General features: G+C 50.5%; 1 protein-coding gene and 1 pseudogene across 1 annotated transcript in view; one reads left to right on the top strand and one right to left on the bottom strand.

Annotated features, from left to right (window-relative positions):
• Positions 1-23,783, top strand: part of LMX1A (LIM homeobox transcription factor 1 alpha) — a 155,021-nt gene that overhangs the window by 59,605 nt on the left and 71,633 nt on the right. The window lies entirely within an intron of this gene.
• LOC129515103 (protein SET-like) lies at positions 3,600-4,530 on the bottom strand (annotated as a pseudogene).

Genomic DNA, 23,783 nt, shown 5'->3' with positions numbered 1-23,783 from the left:
CTGGCTATGTGGGCTGCAAGGTCTTAGGGTCATTTAGGATCTTAGCCCTGGAGGTCACAGGAGGTGCCTAAAGTTGCTCTAGAGTCTTCTGGGAATCCATTTTTGTGTCTACTAATGTCCACCCCCTAGCCCTCCCTGGCCACCACTGTCTTCACCAAGAATGTAGAGACCTTAAGACCATCGCCCACCATCTTGCTTTTCAGTGTTGAGTGTTTTGCTCCTTGAGTGCGAGTTGGGGACATCCAGAAACCTAACATTAGACCATTTCAGCCTCACCGGGAGTTGAGACGTCCAGGGTTGCTTTCAGCCTTGTGTTTTCCTGGTGAGACACAAAGGACACGACAAGCCCTAGGAAATACTGATCCTTAGGTCCTGCCCAGACCAGTGATGCCAGGACCGGTGGGGGTGTGGCGTGAGCATTGGAGGTGTCTCTGCACCACCCTTGCCACCACCCTGGTAATTCTGTGCAGCTGGGAAAGAGAGCCTTTATTTTAACCTCTGAAGGAAAGAGATTTGCAGTACTTGGGTGGGCAGAAGGGGAAGGACAGCAGAGTTTACCTGTCTGTTCATTCAGGACCTAATGTTCTAAGTATTGTGCTTGGGGCTCTAGAGACATCTAAGACGCCCTCTTCCTAGTCTGATGGGGAAGAGACACACAATTAACTGAGCTCAGACCAGGCACATGTTGTTGGTTTGCATACCTCTGCACCCAAGGAGCTTGTTACAAATGCAGGAGCTAACACACTTACTAAATGTGGGCTTACTCTCCTGCTAAACCAAGCATATTCAAGCCCCACAGCCTTTCTTGTAACCCACACAGTAATGGAGAGGAAATGCACATTCTCTGGAAACAGAGTAAAAACATAAAGTGACATTGCTCGCAGCACCAGCCAGTCCAGGAAGCCCTGTTCTTTGTAGTGTCTACTGGTTCATACTGGGAAAAGCCTGTGTGAGAGGGAAGAGTGACCTTGAGGTCCCTTGAGGCTGGGACCTCCAGGTACCAGATCTGACTTGGTGGCTGTGGTGGGGCCCAGGCATCTCCTGTTTGTGCTACCCATGGGGTATGGAGGGGTCGCTCTAATGAATCAGGGAAAAAGCAGATAATTCTGAACGGAGACTGTGAAGAAGGCTTCACCGTGGAGGTGATGTTTGGAACTGGCCCTTCTGCGTGGGGCTGCACACCTTTACGGCCCTCTGAAACCACATCTGCATTTTGTCGGGTATGCTGGTACTTCTCCTCTGGGATGGTGAGCTCCAAGCACCCAGCAGGACAGTCCCGGCCCCTCTTGCCATTCCCTGGCTGGCTCTTCATGCCCTGGCATGCATCTCTGCACCTTGCAAATGCCCTTCCCCCCTTCCCCATCTGCAATGCCCTTCCCGCTTTCCTTCGACTGGTCGGTTCCCATTTGTTGTTCAAACCCAAGCCAGACTCCTCCTTTCGCAGGAGGATTTTGTGATCACAGGGGAACATCCTGTATTAGTTTTACGCTCCCTGTTTCTCCCTATCTTTTGAAGAGGAAAGTGTCTAAGGATGGGTGGGATTTAGCAGAGTGGGGTGAGGGAGGTTATGAAGTAGCCTTCTGCAAAGGGAGGAGGATGAGCAACACGGGACAGAGTGTTCTCGAGGCCTGGCAAGCCCTGGCAGGCCTCCGTGTGCGGGGTGGCATCTGAGGCCGGGATGGGTTCAGTAGGCTAAGTTTGGACGTGGGGCTCTGGCGTGGGGTTTGCAACGGCACTGAGATGTGATCAAATCTGTTCTAGAAGGAAACACGCGCATTCCTGGTGACAATGCGGAGCATCTGCTTGCTTCCACAGATCTGTGTAGAGTGGAAAGAAATGTGGGGGTTGGCCTACAATTCTGCTTTTCAGATATATGTCCCTTCTACACACGTGGCTGTCTGTGTATTTACACAATTTAAAAGAACTCACAAGCAAGTCAGGCTCATCGGCTTCTATTTATGTATGTAATTGGAGTGGGATTTTAAGTCTGGATCTTTAATCAGTTCTCGAAAGGTTACAACTGTTTCCAACCAACCTTTTCTGGCCAAAGAAATATTTAGGACGAGAGAAGAATAAAAAATGTGCAGTGTTGGTCTCCTGGGGCCCAGGATGGTGCCCAAGACCTGTGCGCAGATTCCGGGCCCATCTGTTCCATTTGCTGCTACCAGCCACGTGAACTTTATGTTGATTGCGGTCTCTTCCGTCTGCCTCCGGGGAGCTAGTTTTCTCCAGGGCCTGGGGCCGAGGACCAGGACTAGGGAGGGGACTCTTCTTAAAGAGCCAGCCCTTACGTTTCCATTCATGGCTTTGATACTCCTGTGTCCTTCTCTCTCTGCAGGAGAAAGTATCTTCACTTTTCCATACAAGTAGGTGGAATTTCTCCACTGATCACACACTTTGTGATTGCAGTGTTGACCCAGGTGCCCCTGTTCTTAAGAGGGCTGGGGGCTTCTGTTGGAGCAGGAAAAAAAAAAAAAAGAAGCCTCAGGTTTCTCGAGGCAATGTCATTAAGTTATTTCTTTCTTTTTTGTGTATGTGTGTAAACATTTAGTTTTATTGTAACAAAGCAACTTGTACACTTTTAACATTTAAAACTGAGCATCTTTCCTTTCCAGTGAAGCAAAAAGAAAATTTAAAAATAAACAGGAACAAAATTACAATAGAGAATGTCAATTCCAAGTAAGATCCTACAGGTTCTGTTGATTCTCCCATCGAGTGGCAGGGCTCAAGTCATCATTAGGAGAGTTTTATTTTATGTTCTCATTCATTTGGGGAATATGAATAATAGTGAAAGGGAATATAAGGGAAGGGAGAACAAATGTGTGAGAAATATCAGAAAGGGAGACAGAACATAAAGACTTCTAACTCTGGGAAATGAACTAGGGGTGGTGGAGGGGGAGGAGGGCGGGGGGTGGGGGTGAATGGGTGACGGGCACTGAGGGGGACACTTGACGGGATGAGCACTGGGTGTTATTCTGTATGTTGGTAAATTGAACACCAATAAAAATTAATTTATAAAAAAAAAGTGTCATCTTAAACTGCAAGGATGTCCGTTAAACATCACAATTAAACATGCCAAAGGAGAAGCCATGTTGTCAAAATGCCCACTCAACCCACCCAGACATCTCAAACTCACCCTTTGCTGACCTTCTATAACCCCATTTTTTAAGTTTTTTTTTTCTTTTTTAAACAAGAGAAAGTAGACAGGTACATGTTGGTAAATGCTAACTGTCCATATTCACATAGAGACACAGTGTAATCTCTGAGCCCAATATACAGAGAAAGGAGGGAAAAAGCTAGAATTCTATGCACTACTACACAGGGGCCTAGCATCCTCCAGCTTCCGGCAGAGCTAAGGGAACAGAAGGTTTTTCTTTTTTCCCACAGAGCACGGTGGTGTTGATTCCATAAAGTTTTTGTTGAGACAGGAAGGAATAAAAATGAATTCGGAACAGGAAGGGGTAGAGATTCTTTTCCCACTGTATTCTGCTCAAAGTATTTCCCCCCAAAATAAGTTGAGAACCATGGTATAAAGGGAGAGAAAAGAGACTTCAAAAAACAGGGCGAATGAGCACAAGAGGAGGGGGCGGGGAAAGAGACGCAACTTGCTCCCAGGGACTGGAGAAAATTAAAAAAGGAAGGTTGGAATCCATCAGTGTTCCATTAGTCATCTTCTCCTTCATCCTCCTCTCCTTCCTCCCCCTCATCATCATCTTCATCTTCTTCACCTACATCCTCATCTCCTTCTTCATCAATATCTTCCAATCCTTCTTCTTCTCCATCATCATCATCATCATCATCATCTCCTTCTCCATCATCCATATCAGGAACCAAGTGCCTACTGTAATGGATTTGGCCAAATATCATCTTTGATGACGTCTCCTAACTCATCTGCACCTGCATCAGAATGGGCAGGAAACCAGGAAAGCAGCTCTCTGGTTCCTCGTGCTGTCTCTTCCTGCTGGCTTTATTCTGCGTTTGACTTGAACGTTTCGTCAAATCCTTTCCAGATTTCCATTTGATTTCAGTGGACTTGGACGATGGATCACCACTCTCATTCAGATGAAATTCTTTGGAGAGAACTTTATTTTCGAAGTAAGGGTTTTCATCAAAATAAAAATCTATTCTGTAACCTGATTTAATTTCTTCAAATTCTGTTACTTCGACTCTTGTCAAAGAATGCAGCGCCTCTTCATCCTCCTCCCCAAGCAGTGCAGACACTTGTGGATGGTTGACCAATGTTGTTGCTCAAAAATTGGGGATTTTGGCGATCAATTCCGGCCTCTTCTGAAAAAATGGTTGGCGGAGTTTGTTATATTTCTGTTTGACTTTCAAAATCTCCTCACTGGCTTGTTCATTAAGTGTGTCTATTTCATCTTGTACTTCATCAATATGTTCAATTGCTTCTTGCTGTTCTTTTTCTCCCTTCGGCAAGTGCTGAGAGGTCGACGTCTCCTCCGGCTTGGGGGCCGGAGGCAGCCTCGGTTTCTTCGTTTGAGGTGCAAGCAAGGACTGGTGCTTGGGGGCCATGCTGTGAGGAAACTTCACGAAAGTGGGAGAGGGGCACGTCAGGAAGAAGCTCCGATTACTCCATTAGGTTATTCTCTTTAAAAAAATAATCATATCTGATTTTGAAGGGAGCCTATTTGTTACAGAGAATTTGGAATACATAAAAAATAAATGAAAATACTCCATCATCACACGATCAAATGTTTTGTTACCTGGCCTCATGTGTTTTGTTTTTTTTTTTCCCATCTCTGCTTCTCTATGTTTATAAGGATCATATTATAATACATATTATCTTACAAACAGCTTCTGCGTTGAACAACTTATCATGAACACTTTCCCGTCGCATTAAAAGTTCTTTCACATTTCCGGTGTCAGTTTCAATGGCTGCATAATGTTAAATTGGATTTATGTACCATAGGATCCAGCTGTTGGACATCCTTGATTTTTTTTTTCTGTAGAGAGTCAAAGCTGAAACTCAGATAGGCTTCAGATTGGCATCCATGCATCGTCTGTAACTGCGTGCAAACATGCATGTGCATTTAATCTTCATGGGGAAAAAGTACCACTGCTTTTATTAGATACTCAGAGGTTTAACTGCTGGAGGGTCAGAAATGGATAAATGTACTTAAGTTAAATCCCCAGAAGAGGAATTGCTGAGTCTGAATGGTCTGTACATTTTTAAGGCTTTCGATGATCTTGCCAGCTTGTCCTCCCAGGGGAGCTGTGGCAGTTTACTTTGCCACCAGCAGCAGCCATGAGCGCCTGTGTCCCTGTACCCTGGCCAACCATGACCAACCCGAGGTATCACACCTTTAGAAACTTGTCATCAAGTTACTACTGGCTGTTCTAGCCCTTGGCTTGTAAGTTCACCTGAAGCGTTGCAGAGTGAGTGCTCCTGTTAGAGACAGGGGCACTCCAAATGCTGCGAGGGTGGCGGAGGTCTGGCTGAAAGGGTTTCTAACTAGAGGATCTGGTTGGCAACCAAGTCAGCACAGCCACCTCCCTTGCTGTGCTCGCCAGGCAGGGTGGTGGTCAGCAGCTGGGTCGCCAGGCTCAGACTTGATTGTGTTTTCACGTTGGTGCCCGTGCTTGCTTCCTAGCTGTGTTACCTGGCACAGGTGTGTGAGCACTCCACGTCTCCGTTCCCTCCTGCATAGAATAGGTTAGGGATCTAGCATTCGTGCCCATCCCACCCATTAGGGCTCCAGCGAAGCCCAGTGAGAATGCCCTTGCGTGGCACTTAGCTTAGTGTCCACAGCACGTGCTGAGCCGTCATCTGCTGTCACTGTTATGAACGCACCATTCTGCGGGTGGCTCCCTCCCTCCAAGTCTTAGGCTGTGATTCTCCATGTCGCAGCTTTTAGAGCTGGGAAAGGTCTTACTGATGTTTCAACTCAGGTCTTGAATTCTGCAGATGAGACAACCGACGAGACATACTGGCCCCCACTGAAACAGGGAGAGTGTGGTCCCTCCTGGTTCAGAGGATGCTTTTGAGGACCAGACATTGTCTGTAAAGTTCTTTTAAACCTGCGCACACTGATCCTGTGTCAGTTAGTTGTGCACTGTCTGCATGGCTCAATACAAATCAAACCCAAATGGAAATTGGCTACCTGGAACCTGGGGTTAACTGGAATCTTCCTAAGCCCTTTCTTTCCTTGAAGCCACCTAGCCCAGCATCCTGCAGAGAGCTCTGCCCTAGTACCTATTTCCAATGTTCACAGGGAGTGTGACAAGTGCTCCAGGTTGGGGTGGAGGATCGTCAGCAGCCCTGGTTATGTTTGTCTGTCCCGGATCCCTGGGTCTTGTTCGTCTCTGAGGCCCACCACCTTGCGTGCACTGTGAAAGAATGAGCGAATGAATGATGCCTCCCTAGAAGAAATGAAGGGGAATAATCTTCATCCCTGGGCATTTTCAAGTCTAAATCTCTTAGCTGGGGGGTTCGGAGGTGGATGCCATGGGGTGAGTATCCTGCTGCACAGGTGGACTCCAGGTGTGATGCCGGGCCTCTCTGCTGTGAATGAACCTCAGAACCATCTCGAGTGTCTAACCCGTCCTTTCCCCTCTGCCTTTCACTGCACAACAACCCACTCCTACGGCAGACTCACCTTCTGAGCCTTGCTTCCTCTCTGTGTGGTTCTCGGAGCTTTTAAGACGAAAACGATGTTTCCAGAATGGGCAACGCTGAGTCTGCTATAAAAAAGGAGATTCCCAGTAGCTGTGCTCATTTCCCCCTACTTGCTAAAGAAAAAGAAAAACCCAGAATCCTGTAGAAACATGATGCCAAATTGTGCTTTTTATAGCTGGTTTGTGTTGGCTGTTTCAAAGCCCAAAAGTAAGTGTGCCTGCCTTTGCCAGCCATCCCTGCCCGTCTTCGTCCGCTGTGAGCAGCCGGGTAGTATGTGGTGGTTCGGAGGACAGGTTTAAATCCCAGCCCCGCCGCTGACTGGTTGTGTGATATCAGGAGAGTGATTTAACCTCCCTGACCGGTTTCTGATGCCTGAAGTGGAGATGATAACAGAACCTACCTCGTGGGGTTGAAATGGGGACCAAATGTATCAACATGTGTAAAACAGCACATGCTACTACAAGCAAGCATTCAAGATTGGGCATCTCTATTATTTTGAATTTTGCTAGTGCTTTCGGCCCAAGGAAGAGTCACGGGTGATTAGGCGTGGTCCAGTTCACTTACCTCCTTCTCTAGATGAGGGAACTGAGGCCCAGAGAGGTAAAGTGAGGGACCCAGATTGACTCAGCTGGCATGTCACATGGATGGAAACAGGCAGACCAGACCTTGAACCACCCTCTCTTCGCCTCTGAGCCAGGGGCAGATTACTTGCTGCTGCTCACATGGGTGTTTCACGCGCCTTGGAGTGGTTTGTCCGTTCTGGTGGCCCCATCCTTCCAGCCAGCCCCTGTGCGTCTCATCCCTCCGTATCCCCTTCGGAGCGAAAGGGCCTGGAGACCCAGTCGTCGCCTGCTGAGCGGAACCGCTGCGAAGGTGGAGAGCATTGGCAATGGCTGGAGTTTGCAGGGCAACTGTGGGAACAGTCCTTAGATCTTATATTGGTGACTAGGAGCCATTTACGTCCATACTAACAGGTGAGCAGCGGAACGGGCAGGTGTCTGAAGTGGTGATATTTAAGCAGGAGTTGGGTGTAAATTTAGCAGAGATGCTGGGGAAAGAAGGCTAGAATAAAGGAACTCGACTGCCTCCAGTCCAGTGGTTCTCAACGTAAACATGCATCAGAATCACCTTGTTAGGGAGACGGGCACTGAGGAGGGCATGTGATGGGATGAGCACTGGGTGTGATACTATACGTTGGCAAATTGAATTAAAAAAAAAAAAGAATCACCTTGTTAGAACAGGCTCGATAAATACAGATGGCTGGGTTTCACCCCCGAGTTTCTGATTCAGAAGGTGGGGAGGAGGGCCGGGAATTTGGCTTTCTTAACAAGCTTTCTGGCAACGCTGCTGGTCCAGGGACCAAACTTGGAGAACCACGGCTCTCCAGTCTTTCAAGTCTGAGAGGCTATCATTCTTAACCCTCCTTGAGAGTCGTTAGCATCTTACCATCTGCTGAGTTCTCAGCACTTAGCACAGTGTCTGACTCATGATAGGTGTAGTGGCCTAAAAACGTCCCCGCAGAGATCCCAGTTCCTAACCCCTTATTTGGAACAAGGACCTTTGCAGATGTGATTAAGTGGAGGATTTTGTGATGAGATTATCCTGGATTAGGCAGGTGAGTCCTAAAGAGCCACAGGGGAAGATCTCACACATACACACGCAGGCACACGCACGCAGGAACACGCGTACACACATGTATGCACATGCACACGTGCACGTGCACACACACACTCATAGGGGTGATGTGAAGATATAGGTAGAGATTAGAGTGGTGCATTCACAAGCCAAGGAATGTTAGTAGCCACCAGAAACTGGAAGAGGCAAAAAAAAAAGAAAAAGAAAGAAGAAAGAAAGAAAGAAAGAAAGAAAGAAAGAAAGAAAGAAAGAAAGAAAGAAACTGGAATAGGCGAGGGACAGATTTCCCCCAGAAGCCTCCGGAGGGCATTATGACCCTGCTGATACCTTCATACCAACCTCACGACACAGTTGTGACCCCCAGAATGGTGAAGAATACATACCTGTTGCTTTAAGCCCCCAAGTTTGTGATAATTTTTCACAGTGGCCAGAAGAAAGGAGTATGGTAGGTATTTGGCAAACATCAATGAGAGGAGTACCGGAGCTTAGTTGCGGATATTAGGATGTCCATTTAATTGGTACATAAACTGAGGGCTCCATGGATCTGGTCCATGCATACATTTATTCAAAAGGAGTCCCAGGTCTGTGCCTGCCTTATTTCCCATCTTCTAGCCCGGTCCCCCCCGTCCCACCCCTCCCCAACTGCATGTTAGGAGGATTGAACTGGAATCCCCAGCCGTAGGGCCTAAGCTGTGTTATTCTTTGAAAAGTTTCTCAGGTGCTTGGGGTGTATAGCCAGGGCTGGACACCACCTAGGCCACGTTCTTCATGGAAGCTGGCCCACCCCATGGTGGCAACTAAGACCATAAATACTTGAGGGACTTGAGCTTTTGCAAAGCACTCCTGTCAAATTGAACCCTGCAGTGGCCCCCTGAGGCAGGCAGGCAGGCAGGGTGGGTGCTGTCTTCTTTCTCAGGATGTGTGATGGGCCCTAGAAGCGGGACCAGCCTCAGCCCCCAACCCACACTCGGTGCGTCCTGTGCCCCAGGACAGCGTTGCTTGTGATTGTGTGCACCTGATGACACTCAACGTGGGCTGGCAGTCTGGAGATTTTGGACACTGGAAGCCTGAACACTTGTATAGATTGCATCACCTGAGGTGTGGGATGAGAGGAGAGGTCGGTGCGATTCAAGGCCGGGGAGCCTTAGCGACATTTCTCCTGAAGAACTTCACGTCCCTCCCCACGCCCGTTGCTGGGACACTTTGCATCTGACTGAGCCAGGCTTGGGAGCCCAGTGGCCCAGAGGCCTGTGAGAGCCCTCGCTCACTCGCGAGCACAGGGACCCTTCTGGAGGAAACGAGTTTCCGCAGCACCAATTTGCTTATGTGAGTGCTGGGGGCCTCCTGGCTCCCGATTCTCCCAGGGACAGTCGGAGAAGGGTAGCTGAGCACACGTTTGGGTGACTTTTGGGTCAGGGGTTTTAAGTCGCATCAGCAGTACCCCTCCCCCTCGCAAGCGCAGTTGCACACCTCGCCGTCACTTCACAATGTGAGGGCACGGGGCCCGCGGGCCACCGTCTCTGGCCTGGTGCACGGGGACGCCCCAGCGGGGCCCCGCGGGTCTGTTTGCTGTGTCCACTCGGCCCAGCTGCTCGCGCTGGCGCCTCGCTCTGCCAATCGGATATTACCTAGTGATTTTTATGGAGTCAAACCTAGAGGAAATTTGAGGACGAGATCACTTCCTCTATTTTAATTAGAGTTCTGAGACTGTTTGCCTCCAACGCAACTGCACCACCGCACATCTGCAGCAGGCTGGCTGCCGTGACCGTGGTCAGGCGCCGTGGATGGCAACTATCTGGAGAGGGTTATTTGAAGAGCCGGGTCAGGATTGCCACTGCCAGCTGAGTGTGCGCGAGCACAGACACACACTCGCGGTGGACCCCATACAGATGTTTGAGCAGTCCCTGGAGAACACACATTTTCTGTTGTAATAAAGGAAAACACAGTCCTCGGTGGTAACCTAGGAGACACGGGGTCTCCCCAGAATTGGAATCTTTAGCCACATGTTGGCTGCTTGCAGGCCCGGCCCGGGAGGGCCTTTCCTGGTGCGGACTTCACGTCGCCTTGTAGTTCCCGGCGGCAGAGGAGACAGCTGCCTGCTGTTCGCTCGCACATAAATCCCTGGGGAGAAATAAGAGCTAAGTGGTTGTTACAAAGGGGTGAAGGGTTTGGCTCTCACGGTGGCGGCTAGTCACAGAAACGGCTCCGCTCTTCCCCGCCATGCTTCTCCTCCCCAGACACCTTTCTGCCCCTAATCTCTGTGCATGTTCTGGAATCACAGGGCTGGAAGGGGGATCGGGGGGCCACCTACCCACACCCCTCACCCCCCCACACACTGCCTGTCAGTTCTTGTGTGCTGGCCCGGCCCAGGAGAGCTGTCCATCCAGTCACCCCCTGGGATGGGCATAAATATTGTTATCTCCATTTAATAACGTGGCGCTGGAGCAAGGTAGAGCGTATATTTGTTCCAGGGGAAATGACAGCGGTTTTAAGCCTAGTGACTTGGAGGTGATTTAAACCCCCTCATCTGGATTTGTTTAACACACTTCAGTTTTATTATTCGGTTTTCATACAGGAAGTTAATGAATAACTCAGTCCGGCTCTATAGCTATACAACCAAACAAGGGACCCTGGCTGGGAGTTCATTCTCAGGACAGGCGTACCTCGATTTACACAATAGCAGAAGTCTTGGGAAATTGTCTCTCCATCAGATTTTTGAAATAAGAGCCTTTAGAGGAATGAGGAATATAGCAGTCAGTGGGTTTATTGTTGTTTTTGAGGTTTTTTTTTTTCTTTCTGTTTTTAAAGAAAGCCAAGATGCATTTTGGAACATGGATGACTTTCCCCTAATTGACTTTTTATGGATTTGTTGGGAATAGAGGATTCCTCAACAGGACTTTGTTTTAAGCTTGGGGATCGTGGCTCAGGGGGCAGGTGTGGCCCTTTTAGGAAGTCTTGCCAGGGAGTTGAATGAATCGATGCTAGACCATTTGAGCAGAGGGACCCATCTTCGCCCTTCCTGGATGAAGTGCACCAGTGTTCTGGAACTCAAAAGAAGAAAACAATTCACAGATGTAACCTCTTTCAGGGCCCAATTCCAACCACATCTTGACACTGTCTCCTTTTTTGGCAAATCACTTTCTGAATCTGGGCTTCCTTCATTAAAGAGGTGTCATCTGTGCTTCAATTATCTATTAGGAGGGGACTGGGAAAGAAGAGTGCCTTGAGGTCCTTTATTTATTTATTTTTTTTAAGATTTTATTAATTTATGAGAGGCAGACAGAGAGAGGCAGAGACAGAGGCAGAGGGAGAAGCAGGCTTCTTGCAGGGAGCCCGATGTGGGACTGGATCTCAGGACCCTGGGGTCATGCCCTGAGCCAAAGGCAGATGCTCAACCACTGAGCCACCCAGGCATCCCACCCTGAGCTCCTTAGAGAAATGGACTCTCGTGTGCAAAGAGGATTTTTAAAATCCTTGATTATGTTCTGCCCACCGAACCATCTTTCGGGCATAACGAATTGGACTGGGTCAGTGGATTCTTTGGGAAGAAGCCCACCCCACCCCGAGGCAGCTGGGTAGTGGACTAGGAGGTCATTCAGACAATTGACAGTTTGCAGCTGGGTAGTGGACTAGGGGGTCATTCAGACAATTGACAGTTTGCATTTTTAAAGCTCATATGCTCCCTATTATCAAGACAAATACAACGGAATGCCTTGATTTATTTTTCCTAATTAGCCTAATCTTAAGAGTAATTCCCACTGTAATTGCCTCCCGGATTTCAACCTAGTTGGGTGATAGGCAGGGTGGAGAGATGAGACCTCAGGGAGTACCTCGGACCCTGCAGAATTGTCAACTCCCTCCTGGCACCAAACATTCTTTATAGTATGGTGCTAATTATTTTACTCTTCTCTAATTATTTCTAGACACAATCTTGCAAGTGCCCAGAACACCTTGGAGAGGTGTTCAGAGATTGGAAACAGGCTTGTCTTTAGAACTGAGCAGGCTGAATTTGAATCCTGGGGCCACAGGTGATCTGTGTGGTTGATTTTAGGCAATTGACTGTCCACATCCGCAAAGTGACTCAGTGGTACTAACCCTGCAGAACTCTTGGGGTGATCAAAGGAGAGACCGTATAGACAGTGCAAAGTTTGGTGCCTGGCCCGTGGTGGGCACCCTCCCCGCCACCCTGGATGTTCTTAGTCTGTCTTTAATGAATAAGGGGAAACTGAGGCACACACAGAGAGGTTAAAGTCACGTGATCAAGGCAGAAATCAATGGGGAATCCTCAGATTCTGGTTTTTGAAGCCGTGTGCTTTCATTGTCCTTGTGTACAGAGTTAGGAAGCTTAGACCAGTCAAGGGTCCAGGACCTGGCAGGACGGGCCCATCCTGGCTCTTCCCTGGCTCTTGTCTTCCAGGTGGGATTGGCACAGTCTATCAGGGCACTTCCTGCACATATCCTGGGCTTGCCAGCAGGAAAAGAAGGACACGAAGATTTATTGGGTGCTTTTGCATAAGTTAACTCATCCGATGCAAGAGCCGTTCAGGGTTAGAATTACTGAACCTCTGTTACAGATGAGAAAATTAAGCTTCAGGCGTTTTAAGTAGTTTGTCCACCATCACAGAGATAGTGAAGGTAGGGGTCAGCAGGCCTCTAGCTGCCGGCCCTTCTGCCTCGCTCATGTCCCCCCATACGGTGACCACTCAGGGTCCTGCATCCATTTTGAGTCGAGACCAGTCCTGGGCTGGGGTTCCTCTACTAGCCTAGGAGAGGGGCTGTACTTTTTCTAATTAGCTAGTCCACACTCTGACCGACACCACGGAGCTGGGTCACCTGGCTGGTGAAGTTGGGGTGTCTCATCACCCCTGCCTTCCACCCCACTTCTACTTCCCAGACCACTGAGTCACTTCAGGGAGACAAGGGCCCATCAGGCCAATGAGGGCATTTGGAAAAGAAGCTCACACAGCTTCTCTACGTCGCTGTGTTTCACAACCCGTCCTGGCTAGGAATGCTTGCCGACGTCTGGCCTAAGCCCCGGTCCATTAGACAGAACCCGTTCCTTTTCGTTTGGTCCTCAGTAGGATGGCAAACAGCTGGTCTTACAGCATCTGTCCTCACCTGTCATGAGGAAGCCCCGGCACATGCATCTGCCTCAGACGTGTAGGCCTTTCCTCCTCCTCTGGGCAAGAGGGCCATGAGCCCACATGACCCAGCGACACAGAGCGGCTCTTAGATCAGAAGAAGGTCTATAGCGTTTCTGAGCTGTTGTGGCAAAGGATGAGCAGAATTATAGAATCACGGAGTCTGGAAGTGGAAGGAATATGAAAACCCAGTTTCATCCAACCATGTCCTGTTGTAAATGAAACTGGTCCTACAATGTCCAGACTCGCCCAGCATGGGTAGTAAAGAGGTTTTATTTTATTTTATTTTATTTTATTTTATTTTATTTTATTTTATTTTATTTTATTTTATTTTATTTTATTTTATTTTATTTTATTTTATTTTATTATTTTTTAAAATTATTTATTTAAATTTCTTTTTATTGGAATTCAATTTGCCAACATATAGCATAACACCCAGTGCTCATCCCATCAAGTGCCCCGCTCAGTACCTGTCACCCAGTCACCTCAACCCCCCACCCACCTCCCTTTCCACCACCCAGTAAGGAGGATTTAGAGTTCCTGCAGAACTTTCTCCTCCAAGTCCATGATGGGCCATAGCTGCAAAGCGGAGGCCAGCATTCGTTTATTCTCCTAATGAATTCCTGCCTCCGGGCCAGACACCCTGCAGCCTGTTTTCATATGAACACTTAAGTTAAAAGAAACACACTTCTTTTTAAGAATGGCACCGTGGATGTGTGGCTAAGGTATGAATGGTTTTCTTCCAGACATCAAGCACTTGCACTCTGTCCGGGCTTGGCAAGGTCACCTTCTCCTTTCTCCAGTCACCCGTCCTGTGGATGGAGAGACTGAGGCCCTCTGGCTGTCCCGAAGCCAACAGTCACGGTTCTGGTGGTGGCCCTCGAAGCCTGCTCAGAAATCCAGAAACTTCCCGCCGCCTCTCTGCACGCTCTTCCCTATGGGGAACAAGAACACCCGGGGGGAGGCCGCCTTTCTTTCCATGTGGGTGCAGGCGAGGCGGCTGGGGCTTTGTAAACGGAAGGACTCCCGTGTTGGCAAACCTGCTCGCGCTCAGCAGACACGTCCATAAATCTTGCTGAAAACAAATGCTTTAACTAGAGAAGGAAAGTTTAAAAGGCCCTGTGGGCATATTCTAATCACTGCTCGCTAATATGGGCCAGCTCGGGTTTAGAGCGCGGTGCTCCCAGCGGAGGGCAGGGTAGGCCCGCGTGCAAGGCCGCCGCCGGCTGTAATTAACTCTGCCCTCGCTGCCCGCGCTCGCTCGATATGAGCTGGGACCCCCAGCGTGAGCCTCCCGTAGCTCCTGTTCCAACCCCAGACGTCCACACCGAGCCGGGGTGATCCGCTGGTATCGAGTGAACTCAGCGGCCCGGTAGATTTTTGTGGTCCCTACCAATTCCCTTTAGCTCGGGAATGCTCGCGATCCCTGCGCTTATGGTCACGCTTTGCACGCTGCAAAGCGCTTTTACACACACGCTCGTGGCCCATTACAACCCTGGCAGGTGGCAGGGCTGGTGTGATATTCAGCTAACAGACGAGGCAAAAACAAACAAACAACAAGCTGGGAGAGGCAGCCGCTTGTGTGACATGGCCTGTGTCGCCAGCGTGGATTCAGACCTGGGTCCTTGGATCTCAACGCTGTTTCTCAAACGCCGGTGTTCTTATGGACCAGAGATGGTTTGCAAAGGTGGAAGTTGGGGTGAGAAAGTGAATTTGGCTCTTTTCTTTTACTTCCTGCCAAGGGAGGTGATGATTTTTCAGCAATTTCTTTCTTCTGTCTCCTGGCAACAAAGGGATATTAGATGTAAAGGAAGCATAGCCTCGTCATTCATGATGTCTTGTGGGCAGTGACGAGGAACAGCCCACCTGCATGTGACTACGATGAGAGTTTGTGTGTACCCTGTTAGAAGAGCCATACGTTTGAAAAATAGTTTTTATTTTATTTAATTATAATTATTTTTTAAGATTTTATTTATTTATTCATGAGAGACACAGAGAGAGGCAGAGACACAGGCAGAGGGAGAAGCAGGCTCTATGCAGGGAGCCCGACATGAGACTCGATCCCACGATCCCAGGATCACGCCCTGAGCCAAAGGCAGACACTTAACCACTGAGCCACGCAGGCATCCCGAAAGATAGTTTTTAGAACATGCTGCATGCTGGGCTCTGTTCTGACCACTCAGCCACATTCTCTCTGCCCATGGAGATAAATTAGGACCAAAGGAGACAAGTCCAGGATAAAGACGCCGGGAGGAAGAGCAGTGCTGTGCTGGGTGGTGAATAAAGTGACCAGATGGGCACTTAGGCTGGATGACCTGGAGGCTATTTGAGCTGAGATCTGAGTGCCAGAAGGAACCATTTATGTAAAGAGTGGGGAGAAGGACATTGTTCCAGGCAGAAGAGAGGCCTGTGGAAATGCCCGATGTTGGGGAAGAGCGTGGTGAAGACCTATCAGAGGCAGAGAAGGAAGTCCGCGTAGCTGCCGTTGAATGAAGGAGGGGAGCAGCGTGGCTGCTTCCATGGGTTAGAAAAGGTGGCAAGGATCAGACTGGAAGTTTAGTCGAGCTGAGTAGGGATTTTGGATTTATTCTAGATCCATTAGAGAAGCCCCCCCCCCCCCACCGCCCGGAGGGCTTTACAACGGGGAGTGAGATCTGATTTACATTTTCAAAAGGTCACTGGCTACTGCAGTGGCTGAGGGTAGGGAGGCAGGAGATGGAGAAAGCAGTGGAGACAGTGAGGAATGAACAACTCTGGACGTGATTCGAAGGACCAGTGGACTTAGATTGTGGCTGAAGGACAGAAGGAACCCAAGATGACTCCTGGGTAGATGGTGGCCCTACCTAGGCTGCCATGTGGACCATTTGGCAAGTGGAAGGGGGTATTGCAGAGTCCTGTTTGGCCATGTTAGGTTGGAAATGGGTTGTATATCCAAGAGGAGGCATGAGTAGGCAACTGGATGTGAGTTTGGAGTGAGAGCAGAGCTCAGGGCTGGGGTTCATCAGCTGTGGATGGTCTGGGAAAGCGTGAGGTTGGATAGATGGCCTGGACAGAGTGTGGTAGAGGGAAGAAGCAGAGGCTGGTGCCCGGGATTGGGGTTCCAGCAGGAAGCAGAGGCGTTGAGGCTGGGGGCCGGGCATGCCATGTGCTTTCTTCTGTCCGATGCCCCTAACCCCAGTCAGCTGTCTCACACCCGGGGGCCACTGAGCACAAGGGGGCTGAGTGGGAGGTTGATTGATTGGTGAAGACTCATTGCTGTTTCTGGAGGAAAAAAATCCCCTTACGTGCATGATCTAAAAGTCAGTAGGACTCTCATCAGTGAACAGGTCACGTACTCCATGTCTGGTCGGTCAGGCACCGTTCTGGGCACTGCAGCCTTGTTTTCAGAGGACAGTGCATTGTGGCTTCACATGTGCATGCACACATATGTACACAGACGTAGGTGGACCTGATTTCCAGCGGGTACGGTTTGCTGAGCCGTGGTCCTTTGCCATGCACGTCCTTCGGGTACAGCTGTGGCCCAGCATGGTCAAGCCTACTTTCCACTCTGCCTGTGGTCAGCCTGAAACCTTTTCCCTGTACGCATGTTGCCCCATCCTCACCTCCAGGAATCCTGCAGTTTTCCGTGTTTGGGGGGGGGGGGGATGGACCTGGACTGGGTTGTCCAGCTCTGTGTTTGGCATGGTTCCTGGTTTTCGTGTTTGCTGCGGCCATCACTTAAATCTGTCACATCTGAATCCGTGAACGTTGAGGCCCCACGTCCAAGCTGCCTGCTGTCAGAGGCTTGGGTCTGTGCTTTGGGGTTGGGTGCTCCTTCTTTGCTGCTGCTTTTCAAGTGAAGATGAGGGTTCAGGGCAGCTGGGTGCAAAAATATTCAAGAACTAGGGCAACCCGGATGGCTCAGCGGTTTAGTGCCACCTTTGGCCTAGGGTGTGTGGTCCTGGGGTCCTGGGATCAAGTCCCACGTTGGGCTCTCTACTTGGAGCCTGCTTCTCCCTCTGCCTGTGTCTCTGCCTCTGTGTATGTGTGTGTGTCTCTCATAAATAAATAAATAAAATCTTTAAAAAAAACCAAAAAACCAAGAACTTGAGAATCCTGGAGAGTCTTCCTTAAATTTTTTTCCCCAGAAGGCTTAGTATCTTGCATTTCTGTGTTTTCTTTCTCAGAAGCACTTAAAGTGTTTTCTGCTTCTTATCCCATTCACCCCCCAAAGCCCTGGGAGTTCAGTGAGGGGTAGCAATTGTTATTCTCATTTTTGGAAGAGAAGGCTCCTAACAGAATCCTTCCTGAGGTCAGAGAGTTAGCCAGGGGTGTTGTGGGCCTCAAGGCCCCAGGTCTGGTTCCCTATATCCTGGAGTGCAGAGGTAACTTCTGCAGCAGAGGTATTGATCTCAGATTTGCAGATGGTACACACTTTAGGACCCTATCTCGTCTCCAGTCCTCTGATGCCTGTCCTCTATTAAGTGTCACAAAGGGCCCATCCAATGCACAGATCCTGGGGAATTGGGTAAAGGGTCAATAGGACACCATTGTGCAGGGGGGTTGGGTATTGATGTGTGTGTGAAAAGAATTGAAAGCTGCATTTAGTTTTAATGAAGTTCGATAATGTTTGTGTTTAATCTCAGATAAGCCTACTCCCGTACCTTTGCTATTTCGACTTAGCCCTCGAAATTCCTCAGTAGAAAAACAGATTGGACCACAAAACCATGCCTGCCAGTTTACCAATCTGGCTTTCCGTGTGGTGTGCAAATACTTACTAATGTTAATGATAGGGGCGCCTGGGTGGCTCAGCGGTTGAGCATCTCCCTTTGGCTCAGGGCCTGATCCTGGGGTGCTGGGATCGAGTCTCGCATCAGGCTCCCTGCAGGGAGCCTGCTTTTAACCTCTGTCTGTGTCTCTGCCTCTCTCTGTGTGTCTCTCATGAATAAATAAATAAAATCTTAAAAAAAATAATGCTAACCATAACCAGTGACAGTGGCATAGCCAACAACAACAACAACAACAACAACAAAAAACAAAAAACAAAAAAACAACGACCTTAAGGTTGAAGTTTTGGGACCATGGTAGTAAATGGTCTGTTGTATAGCGGCAACTGAACGGGAGCGGCGTCATTCAGGGTAGAACGGGGAGACGTGGAGGTGAGCCCCACAATCCCCACACCTTCCTCTTTAAGAAGTCAGCCCTCAAAGCACCAAAGACTGGCCCCTGGGTGACGGCTCATCAGGGAGGGGGGTGGGGGGGGAGACTTTGGAAGGGGGGCGGTGGTTTTTAAAGGTGAGGATCAAATTTAAAAGCACCACCATTCACCTTGGTTGCTAAGCCCCCCTGAGCCCGAGGTGAGGAATTCTGATTGGCAGAGTCTGCAGGGACTCAGACACGGGGAGCGGCACGGAAAAACGGGAGGCTTAGGATGGGGACCCTGGCTGCAGAGCGACTCGGGGCTTCAATAAGCCCGAATCTGCTGAGAATACATTTTACGAACATGCAGCGAAGTTGGCTGCCTTTGTTTGGGGGTTTGTTAAGCATTATCTAAAGAATGCCATGGTTCAGCCTGCTCGGTGTGAAGCCTAATTCTTCCCCTTTCTGGAGCCACGGCCTGGTGTGTTCAATTTTTCTCTCTCCGTAGGGCTGCAGGCTCTCTGGTACTCCAGCCAAAAAAACACTCATATTTTAGCAAGCTTAGTCCCAGTCTGGTTGCCAGGCAGTAAAACGAGCACTTGCCCGCCCCGGGGAGAGGGGGACTGGGAGCTGGAAAGGGGTCATGTAAATGACGGCTCAAGCCCTCCCCCCAAATCTCCACTTGAGCGTCTTTGGGGCAGTTGATATGTTTATTGATGTATAGGCCCCGACCGTTGACCACTCGTTGCAGCAAATAATACAAATTATTTTCATCATCATAGAGATGCTAAGGGGATGATAAGTTGGCCCCATGTACCCCCCGCCTCCCGCCCCAGCCCTGGGAGGGAGGGCGTTAGGTCTTTGGCAAACATTCTGGACAGGTGGCTCAGGCCCCCGTTGAACCACAGGGGAAACTGAGGCATACAGAGCTGCTGGCTCCGAGAGGACAGATGAACCAGGCATCCCTGCCCCCCCACCCTCTCAAGGGAGGACAGCCCAGCGTCTCTCTTAGCTCTTCTCTCATGTCCCCTCGTAGGAGAAGAGCCTGCGTGCACGGGAAGTAACCTGCGCTTCGGTTTCTGCAAGTACTTAGCCGTGACCGTTATTGTGACCTGGGCACGGAGCCGGGCACGGAGCTGGGCACGCTGGTGCGGCCTCGGGGGCGCCCGGGGCAGGAGGCGCAGTCGGCCCGTGCCCGCTGCCAGTGGGGTGGCTTCCAGGGCCAAGGCCTCTTCTCACTGGCTGCGGGCTCCATCTCCTTGCTTCTCAGGGACCAGGGTCACTCGTCGGGGGGTCGCTGCATCCAGCCTCCCTCGGACAAGCGTGGTGACCGTGCAAGCTCCTCAGCCCGTGGACTCCGGAACTCGTGGACAAATGAACATGCATGGGAGGCCCTCGGGACACACAGCCGGTGGGGGGGGGGGGAGGTTCCCTCAGGAGCTGCTCTGGTTGATGCTGCAGGAGAAAGCACCCACGAGCTCAGGGCCCACCTGCTTTGACGCAGGGTAATGCCCGCCTGGGGCCCTCCGAGGCCGGGGGTCCCCATGGTGCCAGGTAACGAGGTACAGCCTGCAGTCAGTGGGAAGAGGTGCAGGGCTCATGTGCCAGCGCCATCGTTCGGGCCTCTCTGCTGCTGCCCGGCAGGTGGCTCTTTGGGGGGAGAACCTGGCTTTTGTTACTCTGTCAAGTACTCGTCCCGCCAGAGGATGACCTGTGTGCTGAATTTCTTCTGGCCTTTTTTTTTTTTTATTTTTTAAAGATTCTATTTATTTATTCATGAGAGAGGCAGAGACACAGGCAGAGGGAGACGCAGGCTCCACGTGGGGAGCCCAATGCGGGACTTGATCCCAGGACCCCGGCATCACGACCTGAGCCGAAGGCAAATACCCAACCGCTGAGCCGCCCAGAAGCCCCTATTTCTCCATCTTTAAATGGCGGGTTAAAACAGTTCCTATCTCCTATTTAAGGATTAAATTAGCTGACATGTGGTCAACCCTTAGACTGGGGCCTGGCACAGGGTGACTGACACTATCGGCTATTGTTGCTGCTCCCAGGAATTCACATAAGCACTTACACACAAAGCCCAAAGGTTTCTGGGGGCTGATGGATGACCTGATGCCCAATCCTAGACCCCTGGATAGGAATCCCACTTTCCTTTTTTAGGTCATCCAGCCAATTGGAAGAAGCTGGATTCTTGCCCCGTAAGAGGACAGATCCTCCTCCCGCCTCTCTGTGCCGTTCCAGCAGGAAGCTGCTCGGGCCCTGCGGGGCGTGCGCGTGCACGTGGGAGTGGAGACGGGGTGCAGTCACCTGGGGAGCTGACCTGCCTGTGGCCGCTGTGGGAGGAACAGGGGCTACAAGGAATCCGCGGCCCAGGGAGGGCTTGTTAGAGCAAAGGAGGACTTGGTTTTCCTGCAGCCGGGTGCTCTGCAGGAGTCACAGGGAGTAGCGACAACGTGGGATAATCTGTGTCTGACGCCAAGGGACATGCGCCCTCAGGGAGAGGGAAAGTGCAAAGGGGGAAGACCCAGGGAGGGACCTTCCCTCCCAGGGCTGCGGCCCCCACCTGCAGCCCCCGAGCTGCTGCCTGGGCCCTGGCACAGCCCTGGAATGCCCCTGCCTGAGCGGGGGATTTGGCAGGGATGCCCTCTGGAGGCTGGCACTCCTGCTCGAGCCCCTGGTGGTGAGTAGCGAAGTGAGCAGGTGCCAAGACAACTTCATCGCCACGATGTGCCACCCACAGAGCCTTTCTGCCCCCCACCTCCTGCTGTGGGCGGTGTTTTGCCCGGCTCAGACCTGCCCTGCATTCGAGATTCCTCGGGGCCTGCCGACTCGCCACACCTTCCCCACCACGTGCAGCTTTCTCAAGGGAGCCCAGCCAGGCACATGTGGGTCCCCAGGGCTGTTGCACCCCTGCTTGAAACTCCCAGTGCTCCTCCTCCCAGTGCGTTGCTACTCCTTACCACGGTGGTGGCGTGCCTCGGATTTGATTGATTATGGATTTCAGAGCCCAGATCTTGAGCTCAGCCGAGGCCCGGAATGATCCTTCTCTGCATCTCCGTATTGCTCAGTGCCCCGTTTCTGATCCAAGATACGATAATATCAAATCCCACGTGTGGAGTTTCTGCGTCCTTTAGGAGGTTTGCTCACGAGCCTTATCTCCCGAATATTCCCCTTCTCTGAGAGTGTATTCTCTTCTGACGGTTCCCTGAAGCACCCAGGGATTTATAGCAATTGATGACGGTGGCCGTGGATCACACTCAAAAAATTTGTTTTGCTTTTCTTTACAGACACCGTGTGATGGCGAATAGCACGGTCTGAGGCCATTTCCGTTGCCAGCTCGGGGCAGAGTGATTCTAACCTCGCGCTTTGGGTCCTGTGTTCACCCTGGGCTGGAGCATGAGGTTGTAGGGTGGCTGGCCTTTCGGCCTCCTATGTCATCCCTCCAGTGACCCGGGCTGATCTGTCCTGGCACTTGCAGGAAGGGGGTTTGGAGCTGCACTTTGCCAAAGCTTGCAAGGGTGAGGCTGGAGGGGCAGGGCTGTCTGTCTGTCTGTCTGGAATCCTTTTTATGTTTGAAGACCTTTTCACAGGCAGGGATTTGATTTTAAAATCTCAGCAGACTCATTATCAGAAAAGGCGGGCCTGGGTTTCAGTGTTAAAGGCCTCTTGATGGGCAGGAAAGGCAGAGGGTTTTCCAGAATATGTTGTGACCGGGAAGTTTACGTTTGCCAGGGAGAATCAGAAAATGCATTCTCGGGACTGTAGTGGGGATGACTCCTCTGAAGGAGCCCCTTTTTGGCTTTTCCTCCGCCCGCCCACCGCATCTCATGTGCCCTTCCCCCACGCTCACCCCCACCTCCAGCCTCTCGGAGGGCATCCCCCACTCCCGCCGGGCTCCCCTTTGCGAAACCTCAGGGACATTCCCAACACAGTTGTGGTTATCTCCTGCCTAGCCCCAGTCTGGTCTCATTCTCTGAGTTGGCTGGCATTCAGACTCATAGGGGAGGAAGACACACACAGTCTTGCGCTGCGAATGTTCTAGAAACCAGAGGGAGGGGAGCACAGTTCTGCCGATTGTCTTTCCTGGATGCTGCCCTTTCTCATCTCTAGTCTTTTCCCTCCCTTTGACCTGCCCCCACCCTGCTCCTCATCCTCAGGGCATTTGACTCATCTGCAGTGGGGACCACCTTCTTTCCGTGGGGAGGCCACGTTGGGGTCTGCATCTGGATTTGTTATAGAGGGGAAAGGAGGGGGTTTTGCTGAGGCAGGGGGAAGACACAGAGTGTGGGGGAGGGGAGCCCAGCAGGGGTGTATGTGAGGTGACTGGAAGTCACGTGGAACTGAGTCGACCTCTGTCACTCTGGTCAGGTTTAGTGGGACATCATTGGGTGTTTTTATTGGGGTGTCCCTCACAAATGCTAATGAGCGGTTGCATTGGGCTCTCCTGCAAAGCCCAGACGCCTGCTTGTTGGGGGTTTTCTTCACACTCGCTAATGAATAACTGCCATTAGTGTACTAGCCAACAAAGCCAAACCAGTGAGTGCAGGGACCCAGGGGCAAATAACTTGCCTGGTAGAGGCCCAGCCTAGGACTCAGGGCTGTCTGGTGTTGTAAGGTTGGGAGGAGTGAGCTCTGTAGCTCTTTGGTGGCAATTTCAGATGTCAGCCTGGCCGCGTTTGATCAATGAGCAACCTCGTTTATTGGAAACCATAGGGTTCCTTCCACTATTATTGCCAGAGTTCCTATGAATCCCGTTCTTGTATATTTAAATAAAAAATCAAAACAAGGTGACAAAACCCATCACTCTGGTAATGCAAGAATGCTAGGGCTTGTATTCCCAACAGTAGTAAGGACACAGGAAATACTATCGATGACCGAGGGCCTACTCTGCTCCAGCCCCAATGTTTTCCCTAGATGACTAGATTTAATCCTTCCAATGACCTTAATGAGATGTTGTCAGCTCCACGTTACAGATGGGGAAACTAAGGCTCAGAGAGGTTAAGTCACTCACTCCTGCCCGTGAATGAGTTCCCACCAATGTTTCACCTCTAGGGGAATTTCATTTTTTTGCCTCCATGGCGCGTTACATCCGTGACCGCCATGGTAACAGTGCCATAAAGTTTCAAGGGACTTAGAAGCCCTGAGGCTGTGGCTGGAGACTGCATCCCACAGCTCTTTATGAGGGTGGTGGCCATCCATCAGGGCCGCTGCCACTTCTGATTTCCGTAGTAAATACTCACCCCTGGAGTCCA

Source organism: Nyctereutes procyonoides, unplaced genomic scaffold (assembly GCF_905146905.1).
Source record: "Nyctereutes procyonoides isolate TBG_1078 unplaced genomic scaffold, NYPRO_anot_genome, whole genome shotgun sequence".
NCBI lineage: Eukaryota > Metazoa > Chordata > Mammalia > Carnivora > Canidae > Nyctereutes > Nyctereutes procyonoides.
This window is presented reverse-complemented; position numbering and strand designations above follow the sequence as displayed.